The sequence below is a fragment of the Heterocephalus glaber genome, unplaced genomic scaffold (assembly GCF_053883595.1).
Source record: "Heterocephalus glaber isolate CG9 unplaced genomic scaffold, H.glaber_assembly_v1.0 deba00001594, whole genome shotgun sequence".
Classification (NCBI taxonomy): domain Eukaryota; kingdom Metazoa; phylum Chordata; class Mammalia; order Rodentia; family Bathyergidae; genus Heterocephalus; species Heterocephalus glaber.
Genome location: NW_028258369.1, coordinates 2,006,483 through 2,019,005, shown reverse-complemented (window position 1 = coordinate 2,019,005; position 12,523 = coordinate 2,006,483).

The following is a 12,523-nucleotide window of genomic DNA, read 5'->3' as shown; positions in this document are numbered from 1 at the left end:
TTCTCAGATAGGTGAAGTTCTTGTATTCCCAATAAGGATTAAAAGTCATTGTATTCTTACCACATAAGACTTCCTCAGTTTAGCATCAGTCTATTTCCTACATATATAATAAATAAAATTTTGTATCTATTTTTCCACACAGTAACTGGAAAAATATTGACGGTATAATTTTTAGCTAAACTTGCAATAACACAGCCAAAACATTTACTCTATTGAATATCAATTTGACCATCACATTAGGGAAGGTATCTCTGTATCTTTAAGAGTTGGAAAGTGTCATCTAATACGACCATTTCATGTTTTTTATAAGTCACTTGAAACACAGTGAATTTGATTTCTACAGTCAAACAAGAGTTGTTAACAGAACTTGGGTTAAAATTAAGCAACAACTCCAAAAATACTCAGCCATCTTATCTTTGACAAAGAGGCCAGCACCTTCACTGGAAGAAAGGTAACTTCTTTAATAAATGGTGCTGGAAAAACTGGCTTTCTACATGCCGAAGATTAAAACTAGACCCATATTTCTCACCTAGCACTAAACTAAAATCTAAATATGAAAACGGAAACACTAAATCTGCTGGAAGATAGAATAGATAAAACTCTAGAAGACATGGGTATACACAAAGAATTTATGAACAAAGCACTGATCACACAGGAAATATCACAAAGAATTAACAACTGGGATCTCATCTTATTAAAAAGCTTCTGCACAGCAAGAAAAACGACCAACAGAGCAAAAGGACAACCTACAATGTGGGAAAAAAAATTTTACTAGTTATTCCTCAAACAAAGGACTACTATTTAGAATATATGAAGAACTTAAAAAAATCAGACCTCCCAGATTTAAAAACCCAATCCAAAAATTGGCATCTGACATGAATAGACATTTCTCAGTCAAAGAAGTAGAAGCAGCAAATAAATATATGAAAAAATGTTCAACATCACTGGTCATTTGAGAGATGCAGATGAAAACAATGTCAAGATTCCATCTCCAGAAAGAATGGCTGCTATCAAGACATCAACCAATAACAAATGCTGGGGGGACTGTGGAGAAAAAGGAATCCTTCTCCACTGTTAGTGGGAGTGCAGACTGGTGCAACCACTGTGGAGATCAGTATGGAGATTCCTCAAAAAGCTAGGATTAGAAGTCCTATTTGACCCAGCAATTTTTCTTCTGGACGTATTCCCAGAAGAATTAAAAGCATCATACCACAGCGATATATGTGCACCCATGTGTATAGTTTGTAATAGTTAAATCTTGGAAACAGCCCAAATGCCCATCAACTGGTGAATGGATAAAGAAAATGTGGTTTTGTTTTTTTTTATAAAATGAAGTACTACTCAGCCATTAAGGAAGATAAACTAGAGACATATATAGCTAAATGGATGCACCTTGAGGCCATACTCTTAAATGAAATAAATAGAACACACGTGTAAATACCAAATTGTTTCTCTGGTGTGAGAAATTGAAAGTGTAAATGAGAACCAAACTGCATAATAGATATTGTGAAACAGGAAGAAAATGTTCATAGGTGAAGGGGAACTAGGGAAAGGGGTTAGGGGAAAGAAAAGAAGGGAGAGAAAAAATGAAAAAGGAAAGAAAAATTGGAAAGGAAGTCTTTGTAAATAGGGAGGGGTGGAGAGGTTGAAGGGAGGGCAGGAGAATGGGAATAAAATAAGAACCAAGATATATCACATATAGGTACAAATTACCAATTATGAATGTGATCATAATATATACCTAAAATGTACCAGTAAACTAAATAAATAAACAAAAAATAGAATGTGCCATGATTAAATCACCTTTTAATTAATAATATGTATACTCAAAACCTCCACAGAACAATCATTTATTAATTTTTCTAAACTTTTTAGGAAATAATGAAAAGACCACACTCCTTAAACATCTAATATTACTTTTCTTAATTGTAAAAATTAATAGAATAGCTAACTACTCTGAAGTCATAATTCTACACTGTAGAAATTTCTCTAGTGTTTTTAAAACTATATACTTTGAATGACTTTAATGCTTAGTGACTTATTCTTTTACTCAGTAGATATTAATTGGATGTCTACTATAAAAAAACCACTAATATCTAAGATTTTAAAATACAATCATCAGAAGAGCACTTAACATGTCATGTCATTTGATCATTCCAATCAAATATATTTTTTCTAAAGACTTTTTTCACCTAGTTTATAATTTTTCCAAATAAGATGAATGGCATTTTTGATTACTAGAGAGATCTGTCTAATATCTGTCTGAATTTCTAAGTAAAAATCTATAAATTAACATAATACTAGGTTTGAAATTCTTTATATCATCAATGCTTTGATTAGCATTTTAAAACTTCCTTTTCATATCCAAATCTCTCACTTAAAATTTTATCACCTTTCAAATAAAAAATTTCTATTTGTATGTGACTTAGAATTACAATTTAGTAATAATTTTTCCTCTTGATCATGAATTTGTCTTTGATTTTGAATTTGATTTTGAATTTCACATAAAAGCAAATAGTTACAACTTTTACTACAAAGATCAGAGCTTAGTGTATTAAATGTACATTTTTGGTGAAAAATTACATTTCTCGGGCTCATATCTAAGTGTCATTCATGCTTTAGTAATACATGACCAGAGTGTGGTAACACAAAAAAAGGTGGCACATTATCTCTTATGTGAGTAGTTTCCAGGTTGCCCAAGTATTTCATATTACAGTGGCTTGGATACATTTTCACCTGATTCCACAGCAACTTGAGTGATAACAAATATTGAGCATAGTTATATTGCATAGCAATTTGCATCCCAAACAAGGTAGCTAATTTTTGAGACAAGAAAGAAAGTAAACGAAATAAGCACAGGACAGAGGTCTGAGGATATGGTGTTGCCTAAGTCGATGAAACTCTGCTGATGCCATCAGTCTTGAAGATAAAGATCAATGTTAGGTAGTAACAAACTAGAATTTCATCAGGTATGAATTTCTTCATATGTGTTGTCTGCCGAGGAGACCAGTGTATTTTCTTTGCAAGGATGTGTGACTTTATAGCTATCATATGCAAAGAGCCCAGGGACCCCATTTGGAGTAGTAGTCTCAATGAATTCCTAATTTAATGTATTGTTTTTGAGCCTGGTAGAGATTCAGGTTTCAAGTTCAGAACATGAAGTGGACAACCTAATGGGCTCATAGACCTCAGCCATAAGCTTTACAGTATTTTACAGTTAGAACAAAAATGGTAAGGAAAATGACAATGTGTCCAAAGGTAATATATTTATTTTATCCTTACCAGGGCTGTGATGTGATATCTGTTTCATCTGCCAATCACAAAAGCCTGAAGATCAATATTGTCTCTATGAGGAACCAAAAGATAATATTTTCTAATATAAGTACATCTCTAGGAGAAAGAGGATTGAACTCCAAGTCACTGGTTGATATTTCTATGAGCAGTTTTCCTGACTGCTTTAGTGGGGCTGCAGGGAATGTGGCAGTGGACATTCTGAAAGCCAATTAGCTACAGTTGAACTCTATAAGGAGCTGTACCAGCACTCTACTTTCCACGGAGGCTAGGACGTGAACATGAGAAGTTTTATGTTGGGAAAACAGGAAGGACTATTAAAAACAACAAGCTGCCCTTCCAAGATAAAAATCAGCAAGCCAATGACTCTTGGAATCCTTGTGCATTGCCCTACATACATTAAATCCCTTAGCAAAGAGTTATTGACCACTTACTATATGATAAGCATTGTCCTAGGTAACAGAAATGTGTCTGAACAAAATACATAAAAAATTCTTGTCCTTATGAAACATCCACTTATCAAAACAAAATTTTGCATGCAGAAATGTGGATTTAAGAAAAAATAAATCAAGACTCATTCTGGAACTTAAGTGATGGATTTCAGGGTTTAGGTTAAAAAATCATGGCTTGAAAGTATGGTGGAGGTGGGCCACAGTTGCAGGGCAGAGAACAAAGAATATCATGATGTTGAGTTTAGAATGGAAAACATTCAGACTCTCAGAGGCATCAAGTACTAAGGCATGGACCGATGGATAAGGACCAGATAGAGAGGGGTGGAGGGGTTGAAGGGAGGGCAGGGGAATGGGGAAAAAATAAGAATCAAGATATATTATGTGAAGGTACAAATCTCCAATGATGATTGTCATTATATTGCATACCTAAAATGTACCAATAAACTTAATTTTAAAAAAGAACCAGATATTAAGAAGGAAAGCTATCTACACAATGTAGACATACTGGATGAGAATATAGAGTTAGAAGACACAGTCAGCATAGTGTCTAAGAGAATACTTAGGAAAATAATGTTTTATTCAATAGCTCTAGCTTCATCCTGAGCAGGAATAATGCTATTTCTTAAGAGCATTAAGCTTCTTTGTGACTTAATTTTGTGTTTATACTGATTAGCTATACCAACATATATACAGTTTAGGACTCTTTTTAGAAATATTTTCAGAACCAGTACTAGGCTTAACTGCTCAGATTTATTTGCTATATTTTAATTGGATAGCTACATAGATACAAAGAATGTGCACCTTCTTATCAAGACACTTAATGTAGTATTACCTTAGTTGTCAGCCTCCTTTATGAAATTACAAGAAAGAAAGCTACTTTGGTGTCATATTCATGCATCTATCATAGTGCCTCATTTCATATTAGACAAGGCCGCCTTACATAGTTGTGCAGGTTGTACAATTCTAGGAGTATCAGACTCATAAATATGATGTGAGTAGTACTTCATGTGTGGGTGTGTGTTTGTGTGTGTGTGTGTGTGTGTGTGTGTGTGTGGTGCTGGAGGTTGAACCCAAGGCCTTTACACTTAGCTACATCCCCAGACCTTTTTAAAATTTTTCATTTTGAGACAGAGTCTCAGCAAATAACTAAATTGCTCCACTGAGCTTGAAGGTGTGATCCTCCTGACTCAACCTTCCAGCGTGCTGGGATTACAGGAGTACACCCCATGCCTGGCGAATGGCATTCTTGAAGATGTACAATGCACAACCTCACAAGCATTGGCAATGGGCCTGAAACAAATCAAGGTTTGTTGAGATACAGAAAATATTTTTTTTTACCACTAATAATTTGTTGTCAGATGCCAGATAAATGTGCCAACTTGTGATGGACAAAAGAGTACATGGCAAGGACAATGGCATAATAGGATAAATATAATTAATTTTTATTTTAATCTTATACTAAAAGAGATGGCTTTGGAAATTCATGTTGATTACTTGAGGAGGTGACAAAACAAGAATACCTTTTTAAAATAAAGATAAGACTTACAGCTGTAGAATAAGGAGATTCCAGTTTCCCATGAAATGCCTTGTATTAAAAATTGGAATTTTTGATATAGTTGATTCAGCAAATTGTGAGATTCAATTATGTGAATAAACAAAAAGCCTGGGGAGTAAAATATATATGTTAATAGAATTTGATCTATTCAAAATATCATCACAAAATAATCTTAATGCATATGCTTTGAAAATATATGTACATTAAAGGGCTATAAAGGTAATTTAGAATATTTCCCTCTTACTCACTTCCAATCCGATCTAATAGTTACAAAGTAACAATAGGTCAAAGTCCTAAATTTCTATGCATAAACTTATGAATATTTAGGCCATGTGAAATGACTAAAAGGGTAGATAGTTTCTTTTTTAAGCTAGATCAAAACAAAAATTACTTTAAGTTTTTTATTAGTTCATGTTTGCAGTACATAATATTTACATTCATCTTAGAAAGTAGCTATAAATACCGAACATATCTTAATTATTTTTATTCAACTTCCACTCCCCTTTCTCTTCCCTCCCTCCATCTTTAGATCCCCTTTTCACATAGCCATTTCTGTTTTTAGTTCATGTTTGTGACACATAATGGTTACATTCATTGTGAGTAGTTGGTACATGGACATGACACATATTAAATATTTTTAAGTCCCCTTACCTTCCTTCCTCCCCTCACTATCCATAACTTGGTGCCCATTCATTTGCAAAAGATCTGTCTTCTTGTTTCCTTTTATCAGTCTTTCATTTTGCTTGTTACTTTATTTGTACTTTGGATTTCTCATATGAGAGAAACCATACGGTATTTAAGCTTGTGTGTCTGATTTATTTCACTTAACATTATGTTTTCCATGTGGATCCATTTTCCTACAATGGTTCAAATATATCCTTTATGGCAGAGTAGTACGACATTTTGTATAAATATCACATTTTCTTTATCCATTCATCTATTGAAGGAAATATAGGCTGCTTCCAAGATTTAGCTACTATGAATTGTGTTGCTATAAACATTGGTATGCATGTATCTCGGTAATATCATGCCATCAATTCTTTTGGGAAGATAGCTGGATGGGGAATAGCTGAGTCAAATGGAATTTCTCTTTTTAGTTTTTAAGAAATCTCCATACTTTACTTCATAATGGTTACACTAGTTTGCATTCCCACCAACCATATTGCAGTATTTCTTTTCAACAGCAGTCTCATCACCATTTGGTATTGATTTCTGGATAATTGCTATTCTTTCTGGAATAAGATCAAATCTCTGTTATTTTAATTTGACTGAGTCTTTTATTTTGGTGAGTCTAACTTTTTTAGTTCTCTATATATTCTAGATCTCCCAAAATAAAAGACTCAGTCAAATAATGGGCAACTAAAGTGAATAGACATTTCTCAGTAGAAGAAATACAAATGACCAATAAATACATGAAAAAGTGTTCAGTTTCTCTGAACATTAGGAAAATCCAAATTAAATCAACACAGATCTTTTCCCATTCTGTAGGCTTTCCCTTTACTCTATTTGTTGTTTTCTTTGCTATGCAGAATTTTTTAAATTTAATAGGATTCCATTTGTTGACTTCTGTTATTTCTTACACAATTGGAGTTCTGTTCAGTTTTACCTATTGGGTCCTCAATAGGTCAAGAGTTTCTATTTTTTTTCCTTAAATTTTTTTATTGGTACATTTTAGGTATACAATACATTTACATTTATCATTGGGAACTTGTACCTATATATGATGTATCTTGGTTATTATTTTTCCCCATTTCCCCTGCCCTCCCTTCACCCCCTCCAACCTTCCCTATTTACACATCTTTTTTATTTTTTTACTTTAGTTTAATACATGGTGAGAGATATGGGTCTATCTTTACTCATCTGCATGTGGATAGACAGTTTTCCCAGCATCATTTATTAAAGAGTTTATCTTTCCTCCAATGCATGCTTTTGGTCCCTTTGTGAAAGATCAGGTAGCTGAATGTGTCTGGGATTGTTTCTGTACCCTTTATTCTATTTCATTAACCCCCATGTTGATTTTTCTGCCAATAACATGTGGGCTTTTTTTAAATCACTGTAGCTTATAACTTGAAGTATTATGATGCCTACTGCTTTGCTCTTTTTGCTCAGGATTGCTATTGCTATTCTGTGTCTCTGGTTCCAAATGAATTTTAGTATTGTTTTCTCTAGTTTTGTGAGGAATTTTGTAGGTATTTTGATTGGGATTCCATTAAATCCACATATCAGTTTTGGAAGTATGATCATTTTGACTATATTGTTTTGGCCTATCTAGGAGCAGGATTATCTTTCCATTTTGTGATCTCCTTCCTTTTCAGTCTTCTTTCTCAGATTACCTTAGTTTTCATTGTAGAAGACTTGCACTTTCTGGGTTAAGTTAACTCCTAAGTATTTAATTTTTCTTGATGCTATTGTGAAAGGTTTTCCTCATATCTTTCTCATTGAGTTCATTTTTGGTGTATGGGAAAGCTACTGGTTTTTGCATGTTGATATTGTTTCCCTCTACATTGTCCCATTTGTTTATTAATTCTAGAAGTATTTTGTTGGAATTTTGGGGGTATTCTTATAAAAGATTACATCATCTGCAAATATCGATTATTTGATATCTTCTTATCTTGTATATATCTCTTATGTTTCCTCCTCTTGCCTCATTTCTCTGGCTAATATTTTGAGTACTCCATTGAACAGAAGTAGTGGACATCCTTTTCTTGTTCCTGATTTTAGAGGAAAAGCTTTCAGCTTCTCCCAATTTTATATGGTGTTGGCCACTGGTTTGTCATAAATGGCCTTCACAAGATTGAAGGCAGGTCTTTCTGTGTCTCTTTTCCCCAGGGTTTTTTTTTTTTCAATCACTAGTGAGTGTTGGGTTTTGTCAAAAGTGTTTTCTGCATCTACTGATATAATCATGTAGTTTTGGTCCTTGCTTCTGTTTATGTAGTATATTGCATTTATTATTTTGAGGTTCATCATTAGGTAATTTAAGCTTACTATGCTTTTCTAATGTGACATTGACGGTAATAAACTTCCCTCTTAGGAGTACTTTCATTGTGTGCCACAGGTTCTGGTGTGTCGCACTCCCATTATCATTTGGTTGTAAAAGTTTTGTTTTTTGATACCAGGTATCGAACTTGAGACCTTGTGCTTTCCAGGCAGCATTTAATTTTTTGTTGATTTGTTCTGAGAACCATTGCATATTCAGGAGTGTGTTTTAAAGTTTCTGGGTGTTTATAAATTTTCTGTGCTTTCTTTTCTGATTTCTAGTTTTAAGACACAATGATCTGTGAATATGCATGGGTGATTCCAATTTTTTTATTTTTAAAGCAGATTTTGTGCAGTAGTATGTGATCTATTTTGGTGAAATTTCCCTGTACTGCTGAGAAGAATGTATTCTATTGTAGTAGTGTAGAACACTGTGTAGATATCTCTTAAATTTATTTGCTCAAATGGGTGTTTCAATTCTGATATTTATTTTTTGTTTAGTTGATCTGCCTTTTTATGAAAGTGGTTTATTGAGGTCACTCACTATGATTATGTTGATGTTTATTTGATTTCTTATATCTGCAAGTATTAGTTTTATGAGTTAAGTTCCCCAATATTTGGTGAATATATATTTACACTTGTTAACCTTTCCTGTTTGATTTTTTGCCTTAAATAATATGTAGTGACTTTTCTTTTTTGATCAACTTTTGCTTGAATTTGACTTTGTCTGAGTGTGAAATTGCTACCCCCTTCTTGTTTGGGGGGTCCTGGTTCATGAAATATTGTTTGCTATCTTCTAATTTTTAGTCTATGAATTCCTTTTTGGATTAGATAAGTTTCTTAAATGAAAGAGATTGCTGGGTTTGTCTTTTTCATCCAGTTTGCCAATCTCTGCCTTTTTATTGGGGAGTTGGGGCCATTTACATTGACAGTTATTACTGAAAATTATTGAATTATTCCTGTCATCATGGTTTTTTTTTCTTCTGTTGTTAATTCCTTTTCCCCCCTCCTTTTCTGTTTCGCTACTTGCCTTGCTTGATGTATTTATTCCATCTGATTTTGGGTTTTGGGCTTCACTGTTTCTTTCTCATATTCTTGAGTAGAATTTGGAATGCTGCTTTGGTGTTTATGTATTTCTTAAGCTGTTCTTTGGTGTGGAATGTCCTTATTTTACTATCTATTTTGAAAGATAGGGTTGCAGATTGTGTTAGTCTTTGTTGGATGTTGTTTGCTTTTAGGACTTGAAACACTTTACTCCAAGCTCTTCTGGCCTTTAAAGTTTGTGTTGAGAAGTCTGCTGTAATCCTAATGGGCTTACCTTTATACACATACATATTTATTTACTTATTTACTTTTGTTTTTTCTCTAAGAGTTTTTAAGGTTGTGCCTTTTTGTTGGACATCTGGGATTTTGACTGTGTCATGAAGAGCTTGTTTTTTCATCATAGATAATGTTCTGTAAGCCTCACCTGTATGATGAAATCTTTCCTCATACTAAGAAAGTTCTCTGTTGTAATTTCAGTAAACATTTTGTATTCATTATGTGCTGTTTTCTAGTTTCTCTCTAACTTTAATTACTCTTAGATTAGTCTTCTTGGTATCATCTAGTAACTGTTGGATGAGTTTTCCTTGTTCTCTTATTTTTTTATGGCTTCTCTGAGTAATTCTTTTGTGATTTACCATTTTGTCCTTGACTTCAGAGACCCTGTCTTCACATTGATCATTTTGGAATTTATAAATTTTATAGTTTTTGAATTCTGGCATTTCTGTGATACAGTTTCATGGAGTTCATATCTTTCGTAAACTTTGAACCATTTTGGTCAGTTCCAATTATTTCTCCCATATCCACATTGGTTATTAGTTCATCTTTTTGACCACATCCTCTTTGATCTCGCCAGACTACTTTACCTATTTTTTAATCATTTTATATAGTTTTTCTACTTAGTATTTTTTCCTTCTCCATCAGTGCCCCCTGGATCTGCTTTGGGAGAGTTGGGAGACTTTGGGGGGACTCTTCTTGTCTTGTTTGTTCATATATAGGTGGTGGGGTTGAGGTCAAACAGATTGAGGAAAAATTATAGTTGATATGAAGATCTTTTTTGGTTAGATTCTGCTTTCCAGTTATGTGTTTGTTGATTTATTCATCCAGATAGAATGTTCACCCCTTGACCTATTCAATTTGTATTGGCTCTACTGTCACTGTGTTGAGAGGAGAGAATTTCTACTGGTTATAACAGCATCAACGGATCCAATCATAACTCACTTATATGTATTAAACCTTGTTTTTACACTTTCACCTTTATTAGTACCCTTTACAGTCCATACTATCTTGCTATGGGCAGTTACTCTGCAATGTAGAAGTAGAAAGGAAAGGGAAAGGAGGGAAAGGAGAAAGAGGAAGATGAGTCAGTAGGAGGAAAGGTAGATAGGAGTAATTACAATAGAAAAAGTTAGGGAGCATACTCTGTTGGGAGTATTTTATACTTGTAGTAAAGCATTATTTTTGAGGGATTTTATGAAAATATTTGTTGGAGCCAGGGTAGATGTAAGGAAAGGGAGGTGTCTTTTGGGATTGAAAAAAGTGCAAGGTTGTTGGAAATTGTTGATATATTTGTGCATATAAAAGGTGGAGCCGAGACAAGGGGAGAGAAAAGGATATATAAAATAAGGAAGAGCAAAAGCATGGAACAGGGAGCACAGAAGGCTAATACAAGAAATGATAAGACAGAGAGCAGAGCACAGGAACAAAACTTTAAAAGAAATATTTTAAAAGTAAAAGAAACAAGTGAAAAATAGTATTGATACAGGAGGAAGAATTGAAGAAAAGGAATGAGGAAAAGGGAAGACAGACAAAAAGGAAAACAAAACAAAACAAAACAAAACAGAACAAAACAGAACACCAGCAGGAACTCAGAGCAGACACTCCATCAAGAGAATGTCCAAGCAGTTCCCATGTGGCCACTATGCCATTAAGCCTGACAGTCCACACACTTCCCTTCCTGCTTTAGTTGAGGTATGTTTGCATGAAGCCACACGAATTTCCCACCGGTCTATGTGCTGTTTGCGGGCCTTACTTTGGAGTGGTGAGGTGTATCAATCTTTTGAAGGCCACCTCCTTGATGCAGCCTGTGCTTAGAGAGTGGGTAACTGCAGTCTTTTGTCTCTATTCCAAGATCCATAGCTCAGTCCTCTCGCCACCTGCTGCGCAAGTGCAAGGACCCGAGTTCGATCTCTGGTACCGAAAAAAAAAAAAAAATCGGGCCGGGGATTTAGCTCAGTGGTTTCGTTGCCTGCTGCGCAAGCGCAAGGACCCAAGTTTGATCCCCGGTACCCAAAAACCCACAAAAAACCCAAGATCCAACCACCTCAATTAATTTGAGAATAGGAGGATGTGAAATCATTTTCCTGACAATGAGCTCTCCTTCACCTTCTGCCAGTGTCAGATGATTCCTGTTTCCCTTGGTACTCGGTGAAATTCCATGTTCTCACTTCAGAGATTTTTCAAGTCATTTTCACCAGTTCTCTGCCCAAGCCTATCTAGTCTTTTCCTTTGTACTCACATTCCGAACTAACCCTGTCCCCAGAGCTCCCCTTTCCAGTCATCAGCATCTGATGCAGTCCACAGGCTTGGTTTAGGGACCCTTGCCCCCAAGCACATGATAGCGGTTACTGGTCAGGATTTCAACCTAACTCAGAATTTTCCAGTCTGTAGAAATGGCAGAGAAGAGCTTCCTCTGGACCAACTGTTCAGTCTCACTCCCCCTCCTCCCCTCTACTGCTGGGCTGAGTGCCATACCACTGGTCCCTGCCTAGATGGGAGGTGGGGGGCTTTGTTTACCTGCAATGAACCCTGGAGAGGATGTTGCCTGGAGGCAGTCAGTGTTTCCAGTTTGGGGAAGACATAGGGAGAAGGGACTGGTATTTGCATAGTGTCCCAGTAGTCTGGCCTCTGCAGAGATAGCTTACTCTCTCAGGCTACTAGGGTCACCCTCAATATGGCTGCTACCCTGAGGGAGCAGGAAAGAGGAGTGGGGGGCCAGTGTGGACAAGCCATGGTGACACCCCTTCCCCTTTTCAAAGATCCAGATATTTGGTTTAATCTACATGGATCATTTTTCAGATTGGTTTTCCATTTTGGAGTGTGATTGCCTGCCCCATTTCAGGTTACCTGTACTTTGGGTGACTATTCTCCGAGTATCTCTGATTTGAGACCTCCTCTAATCAGCCATATTGGATAGTTATTTTCATTT